The 13,907-nt window shown below is 42.0% G+C and overlaps 2 long non-coding RNA genes across 19 annotated transcripts; both read left to right on the plus strand.

Moving 5' to 3' along the window:
- Positions 1-357: 357 nt before the first annotated feature.
- Positions 358-2,969, plus strand: LOC125532153 (uncharacterized). 2 transcript variants are annotated; one of them, XR_007293790.2, is made up of 3 exons: positions 358-648; positions 1,321-1,412; positions 1,611-2,969. It is a non-coding gene; the product is annotated as an uncharacterized LOC125532153 (long non-coding RNA). The 2 variants fall into 2 exon arrangements; XR_007293788.2 differs by having other exon boundaries at positions 1,321-2,969.
- A 2,494-nt stretch (positions 2,970-5,463) lies between these two features.
- LOC125532154 (uncharacterized) lies at positions 5,464-12,433 on the plus strand. 17 transcript variants are annotated; one of them, XR_015604946.1, is made up of 10 exons: positions 5,465-6,149; positions 6,573-6,644; positions 6,709-6,825; positions 6,913-7,126; positions 7,242-7,337; positions 7,424-7,545; positions 7,849-7,924; positions 8,600-8,745; positions 8,965-10,677; positions 11,186-11,505. It is a non-coding gene; the product is annotated as an uncharacterized LOC125532154 (long non-coding RNA). The 17 variants fall into 17 exon arrangements; XR_015604945.1 differs by having other exon boundaries at positions 5,464-6,149; positions 7,849-8,745; positions 8,887-10,677; XR_007293797.2 differs by having other exon boundaries at positions 5,464-6,149; positions 6,913-7,545; positions 7,849-8,745; positions 8,887-9,060; positions 9,891-10,677.
- Positions 12,434-13,907: the final 1,474 nt, after the last annotated feature.

Here is a 13,907-nt window from a genome sequence, read left to right on the forward strand (position 1 = left end):
AAGCTTCATTATGGGTTTATAACTATGTATTCTTTATCGATCTTCACTATGACTTTATTCTTCACTACGGTTTTATCCTATGCTACAATTGCGGCAACGTGAGTCATTTCATTGCGGAATGCCCGTATGAGAAGAGGGAAGACAATGGTGGCAAGCTCATCCGAAAGGACAAGGCCAAGTCGTTCCCCAACAAGAACAACTTCTCCAAGAAGACTCCTCACAAGGCTTTGGTTGTGCAAGAAGAGTACAATGAGGATGATGACGATGATGAAGATGATGAGTCGGTTGCCATGGCCTCCGTTGCCATTGCAACAACGTCACGGGTGTCTCTCTTCGACTCACCCAACGAGAGCCCCGTTCCCTACCGCATCCACGGCCTGCTGTGTCCCCCGCCCCACCGCCACCCCGCGTCCCCTCTGGCCCGCCGTGTCCCCCGCCGCCCCACCCCGCACTGCCCCTGCCGTGCCCCCTCTTATTCCCCTTCTCTAGTTCCAGCGCTCCAGCGAAACCATGGCGTGACGGGCGTGGTGACCATGGCCACGCCGGCCGGGATGACGGCGCCGCGCCGTCCATTGTTGACCTTGTCGCGCCTGCTAGTCGGAAGACTATCGCATTTACCCGACGTTGTACCCCCCTCCTACCCAACAGGTTACCTCTATATCTCTCACTCTAACGTTTACTTGTGTGCTGGATCTTCAATATAAATCTGCATATTCAGTAGATCAATAGACTACGTGGGGATATAATCATGTGACACTATTTCTTTACCATTAAGTAGTTATTATCAGTTCGATTATAATTGCATAACCTACCCAGCAGTTATAGATACTTTAATCGATAAAAGAGAGTAGGTTCAGGAAATGTTTGACAAGAACGCTGCAACAAGAGATATCATTAACAACTGTGTTGAATCTCAAGTTATTAAGAATCTATGGACACACATCAAGTATACTAGTATAGTAACCTTGTCTTGTTATAAAAGGGTCACTTTGAGTCTATATAACTGATAGTAGTAGCATCTTATTAATGCAGTCAGAGAGGCTGTGGTCTTAAGCACATTACTGTATCAGGGAGCCTAGTAATTTTCTACTATCTAGGCATTTCCCTTTTGAATATGTCGAACTGACAACCATGTCCATCTAATATCTATTATTATGTCAATTTGATTTTGATATCTAGTTGTATGCTAACTTTTGTGTTGTCGGTTGAATTGAGGTAAGCATGAAACATCAACGCTCATGAAAAAATGAGCCAAGAACAAGAAATAGTTTAGTTTGTTATGTAGTTACTGCCATAACTGATATTATTGTTGATTTATAGGCTATAAGGGCTAGATGATCAGTCCAGCAATGCGGTGTCAGGCATGGTTTGCTACATATGCAGATGAGACATCTCTGAAAAACTGAGATCTGGTTAGCACAAATCATTTGTACCATCAGGCACTTAAATTATACTATGATGACTATGTGTTTGCATTGGTTTGTTTGCACAAAAGAAACCATTAGTTGTTCATACTTTATTTATCATTGAGTTATCTTCTTTATCTGCAAGAACATGTTCTTATGGGTGTCATAGTCTGATGGTCGATGTATACTATCATGTAATGCAAGGGGCGAAGCCAGCAATCTGGCGTGGTTTGGTGTCCGCCATACGTAAAATTTGCTAAGACGTATGAAAATTTGAGCTAAGACGTGCCTCCCTGCGGGGCTTGATTGCTCATCGCCGGGTCGTGGCCTGATGCAGTGGGCTTGTAGGTTGTAACTTGACTGCACGTCAGCACATCAGTAAAACTAGCAATTACTCGGCAAGGCCGCGAGAGTCAGTATGCTATAATGGCGCCAAAGAAGAAAGTGCGTACTATGATGAAAGGCAATTGCGGTGGTTGAGTGAAATATGCTCTGCTATTCAATTTGTTCTAGTGCACTTCCATTGTTGAATGACCAATTGATTCGGTTCTGCTTGTAATTTTGTTATGCAGATTTAAAGAGCAGTTTTGCCAAGCAAGTCTCACTGAAGCCAGTTTAACTTTGGATGTAGTTGCCATGTTCTGTTAAGAAAGTAAAGCTTCATTATGGGTTTATAACTATGTATTCTTTATCGATCTTCACTATGACTTTATTCTTCACTACGGTTTTATCCTACTAGTTACCAATTCATGATTTATCTATAGTTTCTATGTTTTATAGATAATCTTTATGTCTGTCTGGTTAATATACATGATAAATTATTGATCGGTCATCCATCTAGTGACGTATGTTGAGTGCGAACACTTCAATTTTGGATTTTGGTTGTATTTTCAGAACACAAAGTAATATATATCTACTATTCTAGTGAGCTCTTGCCTAATTGCATGATATATGATTAGCTCCTTCATAAACCCCGCCACACCTAAAAATAATTTCTGCCTTCATCATATGCAGGCTCTTACACAAAGAATATTCTTGAGGTGATGCTATGTAGAGTTCGAGCTTATCAACATTCTTGCCAGCCTTTGGAACTAACCAGTTGGTGTATCTCTATTCATTTGCAGACTTTGGCAGCTAAACAAGGAGTGTCTTATCAACAAAATTCCACCACCTCCAGTTCGACCAACTGCTTGTTTGATCGCTCTTGTAGATTTTGGAAACAAGCACAGAACTACCAACTTTGTGTGCTCAGCAACATGTAGAACATGAAGTCTATTTGAAGACCAACTTTTTGGGTGAATGCATAGATAACATAGATACATATTGTTACAAGTTTTTTTGTAGTAGTAGATACTTGGATTGACCAACAAAGCTTGTACGTGCTGATTTAGGTATTCTGCTAGTTGTAGCATTTTTTTTTAATTTTGGTTCTAAACTGACCTTGAATCTGGTTTCAAACTGACCTTGGGTCTGATGTATGTGTGTCATTTGAACATAAATCTGATGTGTACATTGAATTACGGCTGTAATTATAAATTTGAATTATTGTTCAGAATTTAATTATTTGAATTATGTCTGCTATGAAATTAAGTTTGAATAGCATATTTGTTTATTAGGGGAAATGTTTCAGAAGGGCTCCAGTCTTTCCCTGGAGCCAAACTTGTTTGTAGGTAAAGCACCTAAGGTTCTTTCCCTAGGGCAAGCTCTAGGTAAAGCCTTTACCTATGGTTTTTTGCATTTCACCTAGGGTATATGGCTAGGTAAAATCGTAGTTTCTAGTAGTGTTTCTGAACTGTATCATATGGAGTCCGTATTCTGAACAAACATGTGAAGTTCCATTGTTCTTCGTAATAATTTAGCTGCCAAGCATTTGTTAAAAAGGGACTGTTTCTTCCCTTTGTACTTGGCTGAAATATTGTTTTATTAGGAAAATTCTGCATATTTTGTATATTTGGAGTCATTTGTTTGCAGACTGGTGCCGTTCTTGCAAGAACACAATTGACATGTCGTGCGGAGTAGGAGATTTTTCACTGGTTATTATACATGCGTGAGACCTCAGAAGTTATAGGGGAATCAGTGACGCCACATTCAAGATCAGTATTAGTTTTTTTAGGGAATGATAAGAGAAAATGACGGGGCTGCGGTTTTGGGAGCTTGGTTGTATGGATCCGATTGTAAAACTATCTACTCCTACCAATAGATATGACATTGCTCATGTCAACTTTTCAAAAATAATATGCTTGTTTGCGATGGAATATGAGTGTACTTTCTTTAAGATGTAATACAAAAATACTTGTTTTTGTGATGTAATATGGATATACTTCATTTTTTTTGTGTGTGCGCGCACTCGCATGCTCATATTTAAGGATTTCGTGAATGGAATATTGTACTTTTGTGCGACGAAACAAAACATTCTTATATAATCAATTTGCTTCACATGAATATAACTTTATCTGATGCTTGAGATGATTAACAATGATCTAAAGTGTATTAGATTTTTGGATGACCAAGCACTTATTACAACAAAAAATGTTTGTCTGTACATTGAATTTGCAACTACAGAGGTTCGGACACCTTATCAAAATATTTTCTCTGCAATTATTTGGTTAAATCTTGCGTCTGAAAATTTATGTAGGATGTTTTCCTTTTTCGTTCATAAGTCTAACTAGATGGATGAGATTTTTTTTATATTGTATTGCCGTGCGTTGCACGTGCAAGCTTACTAGTGACTCGATAAACTCAACTGTGATACAATACATCTTGGGAGGGGAAACACTTCAATTATCCAATAAAACTTGGGAGGAAAAATGGTCATGCATAACATCGACGTTGGAACAAATTTATTAATGTTGGTCAAAGTCTTAGTGCAATACAAACATATGATTTACAGGAGGAAATTTCGTTCTATGCCCTCGTCAAAGCAAATTATTTTTACTCACAAGACTGACTTTTGTCTTCTTTATTTTAGCCTCTCAGTCAAATTTTAAGCAAGCACCACACATTTCACAACTCACAAAAAGAAACTTCAGTACACGGTGGTTGGATTAGTCAAAGATTTCTTATCTTACAATAAAAATGTATGATTACTTATGAGCTGATATATATAAAATTATACCCAGAAAGATTAGGCCTTGCTATATCTGTCAAAGCACACTTTAAAATTCTCACAACAATTGTGATACATGTACAAGATGGCAGGCACCTAACAATAGTCAAAACGGTATATGTACGTTTCCAAGGTTCAAAGATCCTGAGAAGACCGTGGTCATCTTCAATAAAATTCAGTGTCTCAAAAAGTTGGCCAAAATATTTCTACAGAGAAGAGATAATTGCTAATCCATAGCTCTGTCTCAAGAGTGACTAATAATATGATACTATTTTTTTGCAAGAAAACGACATATGCTATGATAACCTAGATTTTTATCTTAGCAACCGAGAAGATACTCAGAAATCGGAACCAGTAGACACCTTTGTTGTGTTTCTTAACGAATGCATTCACCTAGCTGCCAATCTCACATATATAGCTAGTGCTCTAGACAATCAACTTCATCTACAGATTCAGATATGTAGTAGTTGAGAATCAACAATGAACAAAGCACCGATCGGCAAAGCATTGAACATATAAACCTTGCTGTGCAACCCGCCATTCTCGAGCCCCCGCGTGCGCGATGCTCGTTCGGCCGCTCGATTCGTTTCCTGTAGCTCACTTTTGGCTGCTGGCGTGTGGTGGGTCATAGGTTTTTTTTCACGTCCATAACTGCTTCGGGAGTGGATGACGAATGGGGCTCATCACGTGTGGGGTCGAGAGAATGGCGTGGCGTTCGTCTAATTCTGCGTAAGAAAAACATCAGACCCTAGACCGACGAGGGGTAAAAAGAAAAGGGAATGTCTAGGGCACATCTAGATGTGCCCAACTTATTGCACATCTAAGTGAATGAATCAAGCATGAAGAGGAAAAGAAAAAAGAAAAATAAAATATTCATACGTAATCTCAATATAAGATCAATGATATAGGATTTAAATTTGCAATACTTATGGCACATCTAGATGTGCTTTAGCAAAACCGAAAAAGAAAAAGCAACGCAGCCTCCTCTCCTCTCCTCGCTCGCCTCCTTCTCTCCCACCACGCCGCCCCTCGTCTCCTCTTCCCTCCACGCCGGCTCCCCTGGCTGCTTGCCTCTCCGACCCGGGCCAGAGCCTCGCCAGCCGCTCCCCCCAGCCGGCGCTCACTAGCTGCTCTCCCGCCGCATCCTCCCCGAGGGTACGGAGAGAGTCGTGATGGCAGCACACCATCGCCCCCTCTGCTGCAAGAGATCCAGCCACCCCGGCCCGTCCCTTCGAAACCAGCACCGCGGCTCCATACCTCGCCGCCTCTCCTCCTTTTCCTCCTCTCTCTCCCGCGCCTCCGTCCTGCCCCCATCCACCCGTGCTCGACCCCGACCCTGGATCCCATCCCACCGTATCCGAGGCGTTTGGGCGTGGAGGCGAGCTTCTCCGACGGCAACGATGACCACCATCCAGGCCCCCTTGCTCACGGTGGAGAGGCTACGACCGAGGGGATGCAGATGAGGAGTGGGCCTCGCGGAGGAGGATTCCGTGGCGGTGGAGCGGAGCGTGCGGTGGCACGGAAGTAGCAGTGGAGGCCGGAAGAGCGCGGCGCGGCATCACGTGGTTGTGGTGGCCGAAGGGGCGGCGCGGCGTTGCTGCCTCTACCTCCATCCTGACCCTTTTACTCGCGCGCAGGTACCAAGTCGTCTCTCTTGATTTGATCCCCATAAATTCTCATCTTCACCTATGTGGATTCTGTTTATCTATGCCTGCTATGTGTTTGAAAAAAAATCCAAGCAGTATGAGGAGAAGATTTTGTGGTTGATTTAGTTTTTAGGATCTGCCGCCCCCTTTTTTCATTTTTGCAACACACAACCTGTTTCATGATGAGACCCATCAATTATCTTTTCATATTTTGACAGTACTATATTGTTTACTTTGTGGAACTTTAGTTACCTGTAAGATGCAATCCACACCTTGAAATATTTGGTGTTTCTGGGTGCTCTGTCGTTGACCAGAAAATCATGAAAGTTTGTTAATAACTTAGAAGGATATGCTTCCAGCAATGTGTTTCACGCATATTATGTACTATTAGTGTGTGAACAATATTTTTCACAGGCTATACTTGCAAGTGCATTTGCTCGTAAGGACCATTTGAAGGCCAAGGCCACAGCTTACCGCGTACTGCAGGTATGGTTCCTTTTTTCTATAAATCCTTTTTTGTCACCTTAGTGAAGAACTGTTCATTTTGCAGCTCGGATTGATCTTGGGGCTTCTCCTGGGCCTACTTCTTGGAGTTGGCCTCCATACAGGTTTGAGATTATTTACAGAAGACCATGGTGTACTGCATCATATCTACATGCCAACACCGGTACAATTACAGTGTGCTGAATCATAAGAGTATTGCAACTCTGAATCTTGAAATGTTAATAGTTACGTTCTCATGATTTTCTTGCAGTTCATAGTACTTGCGAGTATACCCCTAAAAAATTAGTACTTGAGAGTACAACAACAACAACAACAACAAAGCCTTTAGTCCCAAACAAGTTGGGGTAGGCTAGAGGTGAAACCCATAAGATCTCGCAACCAACTCATGGCTCTGGCACATGGATAGCAAGCTTCCACGCACCCCTGTCCATAGCTAGCTCTTTGGTGATACTCCAATCCTTCAGGTCTCTCTTAACGGACTAAAAAAATTAGTACTTGAGAGTATGGCAATCTTTTCTTATGTTTGATTACCTCAAGGCAATCTCTTGAACTAAGCAGAGTTATGTTTCCTATGTACAGTTTGTTGCTCTCGCTCAACCAATCAATGCTTTAGCTTTTGTTTTCGACGGTGTCAATTATGGAGCATCAGATTTTGCATATGCTGCTTATTCGTTGGCAAGTCCGCTAATTTTCCAGCTTATCTGTGCCCTGACTTTCCAGCTTTCTCTTCTGACACATTCCATTGAAGTATGTATCCTCAGATACTTGTGGCTGTTGTCAGCATCGCTTGCATTGTCACCCACGCAAGTTACAGTGATTTCATTGGAATCTGGATAGCCTTGTCCATCTACATGTGCCTCCGCATGTTTGTAGGATTATGGAGGTAGAGTGAGGAAGCACTCTCATTTCAGTATATTTTCTGAATTTTTATTATTACGACGAAAACCAAACAACAAATACCCGTATTCACTAATGGCTTGTTAAAATGGGCTTTCCGGGATGAAATATGCAATATCAAACGAAGCCGTAATTGGTTATACCTCATTGCTCATTTTTTTTTAACTCTGGATCCCCTATAAATAAGAATACCTACTCCGTATTTGCTTGAATTTTCCTTTGTATACCTGGCGTGGCTATATTTTCTATACTGGTTACAGTTTAGGTAACCTTGATTTATTTTTTCCAGGATTGGGACTGCTAGCGGGCCATGAGCTTTCCTTCGCAGCTGAACATGTAACGTGCATTCTCGTAGATAGTATAAGGTAGGTAGAATATTTATACTTGTAAGCAACTTTGGAGTTCAGACTAAGATTTGGTGCGTCAGTATATGAAATCTACTATAAATCAAAAGCCAATATAAAGGTATGCTCCACCTTGATTGTCGCTACTATGTTCCACTCCTATACTGACCAGGGGAAGTTCTATATTATGCCAATTTTTTCTTCAATTTACTACTGTGTTTAGAGTGTACGTATCGAACGAACCAATTCCTTCAGTTATATCAGTACATATTAAAACGAAAAGGTGTATATGAACATAAGCATTCATACGAACTAAAATTGTTTGGCATCCATTCCTTTCCTGCGGGTCATTCATCATCTCATCTCACAACACTCATGCCACATAACCTGGCGAGCTCACACCTTACTCAGTTCTATGTACCAGCTATGTAGATTTATTCACCGAACTGAGATGATATCTGTGCTCAGTTAGATGCTGCTTGCTCTGACCATGCTTGCTGCAATAATCAGTCTATTTGATATGAGACCTATCTATTCTTTGTTGACGTTTGGTTACAAATCCTGGAGCTATTCTTTTTGTATTGAGAATATTACCTTTTATCACCTTATTTGGCTGCAGTTTATCTTTCCCATTAGTTGTGTTAGTAAACTACACTGAGAATGTTTGTTAACTTTTTATGGCTTGGGATCTTGCAGCTGCGGCGGCTCGCTGTTTGTGTGGTGAGGGTTACTTCTCCTGGTGCAGTAATACCATTTTGGAGTGTCCCTTGTTTGCAACTATATTTATCTACAGCCTCTGCTAACAGGGCTCCGGTTCAGAGAAAATCAAAGGGACAAACAAAGTAAGATGCAAATAAAATTATCCACTTGGCTATGATTTTCGTACTGATGTGATTTGGCCTGCTAGATTAACTACTTTCTGTATGCTCAGTTTTGCGTCTCGTGTGCTGTTTAGACGCTGACGGCCGTTCTTCAATATATAGGCTCGGATGCACGTTTGTTGGTAGATCAGTTTAAGCTGCTTTTATTGAACCAAAAGTTAATGTTGTTGGCCTTACCAGACTGCCAGCCCTCAAAGAGGTCGTTCAGCCTCGAAGGAGAGGGGAACTGATGGATGCCAGGGAAAGAAACTAGGTGAAGCTCTGATGCTTGATCGAGTAAGCATCCTCTTCTTATCACTCTACTTTGTCGGTTGTCCACTGAAATGGTATGATCAAAATATTCCTTGAATTTGCTCCATGACATCTTGCTTGCCATGTGGTCACCTTACCTTAAAATTGACATATTAATCAATAAACTACTGTTTAGGCAAGGGTTTATAGTCCCAGTAAACTATAAACCCAAATAATTGTTCCAAAATTTCGAATTTACCTTTGCACATGTAGAAGAGCATCATAGATTGTTTAGACTTGGTGTTAACAAAAAATGATAGTAGTATGGTCAGACCTATTTTCCCCACCTGCTTACTCATTTGAGTACATTTGATTGCACTTTTGGGACATTATTACCATTTTTACTTTTTACTTTGTTCAGACGCCGGTTCTTATTTGGTTTAGAGGTATGCTACTCCAAACATATGTTCATTTTGGGTTTAGATTTTGTAGATTGAACTAATGCGATACGAAAATTATCCGTCACCCCAAAGGTTCTTCCCTGTTGGTTTCGGGATTAGTATTTTGATCTCTGTTTGAAAAAGGACAAACAAGAACAGACTCACTAACACCATTGTGTTCCTCCCTGTTGGTTTCAACATCAGTATTTTGACCTCTGTTTGAAAACTATTAGAAAGGACAGATAATAACACACTCATTGACACCCTCTAATATCTTTTTAATTATGAACTCAGTTAGCTGAACTTTATCGCATAGATTTCTAATGGTTTAATATGTAGTTATTTTTTGTAATTTGAGTTGACTAGCTCTATTTATATAGAACAGAAATATTTGTCTGCTATTCACTTAAGGTTCATATACTTTGTGATTTTCAGCTAGAACGACTTCTTAAGTATCCACATCTATTGGGCAGCTTGAGAATTCAGTTTTTTTCGTATGACACCAGACTGGGTACAACTAATATGGCGCCATCTTTGCTTCAGTCTATGTACTTCACTTTTGGCCTCTGTAGCAAGTCAAAGTAGTAGATGTCTAATGATCAAATGATTCCTCCACTAAACGCAACGAGTGCATGCTGGTAGTTGTTGCATAAGGACGAAAAATAACATGGCCCGCTGCCGTCCTGCTGCAAATCCCCCACCCCCCCTCGCCATGTTTTTGTATACACCATGCATGGAGCACATAGCTGCACATAGACTGATTAGCAAACACTTGTTGTTGTGTGATAATAAAATCACCAATTAGTTAATTTTGTATTTGACTTTGCTTGTTCAATTGTTATCAGTGTTTTCAAATTTGGCACCATCTACATCATAATTAATTGGAATCCCTTCATGAAGGAACCAGATGCTCCCAAAGTTCTTCTGGTTGAGTCGTTTACTTACTAGCAATGACATTCACAATGGGAAGCCTTTATAGCAGGCTACTTTGATTGATTCCCAAACTATGGCTTAGTTGCAAATGTTTTGGCGGTGATGTTTCATACACCAGTCCAGTGTTGCTACCCAATGATGAGTTGTATATATGAAGCACTTTGAAATGCTTTGAAGAAAGTCTTTTAGGTGGCGGTTCTACTGCTGCTACTCCTGTGACAGCCAATGCGTAGGTTGCAGCTCGCAGAATTTTAAGGAGGAAAGGAAGACATGATTTCTTCTTGGTGAGGTGAGTTGTTTCCTTCATATACAAATTGCAACGATGACATACACTCACTGTGCTTGTTTGTTCATGTAGAAAGTCATTTGTTTTCAGTAGTAGAAACATTTTGATTAACCTATCTGAATTTTGTGGCTCAGTAGCCGCCTCCTGTATGTAGGCATGTTTAGATCTTTTGTAGAATCAGATTGTTAATATTTCCTTAGAAGTAAAAAAGGTTACCTTTTCCATTACTTGTTTACTTGGACCCAAACTGTTCATTACCTATTGTATCTACAGAGTTTGTCTTAGCGTAGCGTGCATTGGAACCATAGTTACAGAGTTTGGCTTAGCGTGCTTTAGAACAGTAGCTGCAGAGTTTGACCTCTCTGTTCTTATTTCTCTATATACTTGACACATACCTGCCTCCAACGTGTCCATGTGATTCCGATGAATTTGCTATATCTAATTTTCGAGCTTTTCATTGTCTTCTAATTGTTGCATGTATTTTTCTAATATACCATTCTCCCTCATCCAGATAACTAAGTGTTTATAAGGTGGGCGGCAAGGCGTGCTAACAGCGGCTTGCAATTATGCCCGCTTTAGGAGCTTAGGAGCTTAGACGTCTACCTTAGGCGCTTAGGCGTCAGAGCGGTTGGTCCTCACCTTAGGTCGCCTTACTGCCTTAAAAATCATGGTAGTCACACACTCATGACACATTACCTTTGAAGCTTGTGTATATGAATGTATAGGTACACTTAGTGATCTGCATTGGTAAGTACTAACTGAACTGAATATCTTGATCACAAGATATATCTTTGTTGGCCGGCTTGGTTTAAGAACCCATTAGCTGGTTTATACTCCCGTCATCCCAAAATAAGTGTCGCCGATTTAGTACAACTTTTTTTTTTGACGGGAGCTGATTTAGTACAACTTTACTAAATCAACGACACTTATTTTGGGACAGAGGGAGTACAATATTTGTCCGCTTATTTCTTTGGTTTTTTTTTTTGCTTTCAATCGTATGTGGCATAGATGTGCAGTTCAAAGGCAGGGCTGTGCCAAAGATGTGAATCAAATAATTATGCCGATCGGTGCATGTTTTTGTTGCTCTTAGTGTTTTCGTTATGATGATTTTGCTATCTCAGTGTTTGATGATTTTGCTATCTCAGCGATCCGTGTTTGACAATCTGTTACCTTTTACGGGCAGTGCATGTGGAAGTGTACTATGCAAGCATTATGGGACAATGACACACTGCTTATTTGTACGTTCACACACTCTTGAAGACCACAGTCAGACTAAGAAGATGCCTAAATGAACTTTGAGGATGCCTATATATAAGTGTTTCTGTAAACCGGATATAAGCCATTCTACTATCTGTAATGCAATCCACATTGCATTATATTTCCAGCCACATCTCCTACTAACATTCCTTCTAATGGGCTTTTTGCGCCATTGGCGCAACCGAGTCATCTAGTAGTTGCAAAAACAGACATGGTCCTCCTGAGGAGCGGCTTACTAATAGATTGAAGAAAAACCCCAGAATGAAGCGCACCTTCAACATCAACCGGTCCCAGCTAGCGCCAACTTACCTCGCAGGTCACGGCTGCGTCGCTATGAATGAAGAGATGAAGAAATAATGAATTGTTCTGGGAGGGAGGCAGATGGATCAGGACAGGAACCTCTGTCTACACTATTAGCATGTCATGTAAGAGAAAGGGCGCGATTTGTACCTACAGGGGAAGGAACAACCGATGTACATGGAACGGGGGAGCACTTCGACCATCTTCGACGACTCCTCGCCTAGGAATGCCAGTTCTACCGGCAACCCCGCGGGGAGAGCTGGAAAGTTGTCGTAGGCACTATTGTTCGAGGTCAAGGTCGGGAAGGGGGCATGTGAGGTTGCCATGGCGCTGATCTATGCCGCTGGGAAGGAGGATGATTCGCCGTTGTCATGCCCCGCTGCTCAGTCCGCCTTCGCAGGGTTTTTTTTTAGGAGGCCACCTTCACAGGTGCGGCTAGGTTAAGTCAGGAGTGAAAAGGAAGGGCTGGATCGATGATGGGTGGTGCAAAGAGTCAAGCTGAAGTGCGCTTAGGGTGGGAGAGGCCCAATTAACCACATGCCTTAGAAATTTCTCCCAGAGCACCGTCCCATTAGGACAACTAGCCTTTGCTCAAAAAAAAATTTAGGACAGCTAGCCCACGAGGCAAGAAACGTGGTGTCTAGCGTGCTGACGACTTGGGATGTAGCGAGATGATCTGGATCCTATGTTCGAGGATCCGACGGCTAAGACAGTCAAATCGTCATGGAGACTCCTAGCTAGTTGAGTTATACTGTTTTTTTAATAATATACTGCTCACCACATCACCCCACAGATAAGTCATATTACATCATTCCATTTTCATCTCAGTCAGACTCACACAGAGAAGCCATTTTCATTAAATTTTTATTTTATTTAAGTATTATAAGCTACTCCCTCATCATCGACAGCAGCTTGCGACAGTCGGTCTAGCTGATTTAGTGACTGGCAGCACGCATAAACCCACCTTCACGCATCAACGTACGCACAATGCTCGTTTGCTCCTCATCTTCTGTGTTGTGATGTGCTCCATCTCACCCAGAACAGCCTAACGGCCAGCACCAACCTTGAGCCCTCGACGCTGTCTGGCTATCGCCGAAGAGAAGACGAGGAGATCGGTAAGAGCTATGCTTTTGGGCCGTCTGGGCCGCCGCAATGACCCGGCGCCAAGGTGGTTGGGGGGGGGGGGGGGGGGGTCAACTTGAAATCTAGCCGGCAGATCGCCGCGGCCACCACGCCCCACATAATTTGGTATTATGTTCAGTGACAATGTGACATTTAGTTGTTGCATGTTGTCGGATTTCGGATTCCGGCAGACCCTTAAGGTTCGAACTCTGGGGTGCGCATGGAGATCTTTTCCCTACCGACTCGCGCTTCTATGGCTCGCAAGAAATCTAGGCTGGAAAGAAGAACACACAAAGGACACGAGGTTTATATTGGTTCGGGCCACCGATGTGGTGTAATACCCTACTCCAGTGTGTGGTGTGGTGGATTACCTCAGGGGTTGATGATAAACAATATAGGGGGAAGAACGGCCTCGCGAGAGGTGCTCTTGAGCTGGTGCGGTGTGTTCTACTCGGTCTGGATCCCCCTCCCTCTATGGTGGCTAGTCCTACTTATAGAGGCCCTGGTCCTCTTCCCAAAATGTGAGCGGGAAGGGCGCCAACAATTGGCCATTT

This window comes from Triticum urartu, chromosome 5A (genome assembly GCF_056163025.1).
Source record: "Triticum urartu cultivar PI428250 chromosome 5A, HENAU_Tu73, whole genome shotgun sequence".
In the NCBI taxonomy this organism is placed as follows: Eukaryota; Viridiplantae; Streptophyta; class Magnoliopsida; order Poales; family Poaceae; genus Triticum; species Triticum urartu.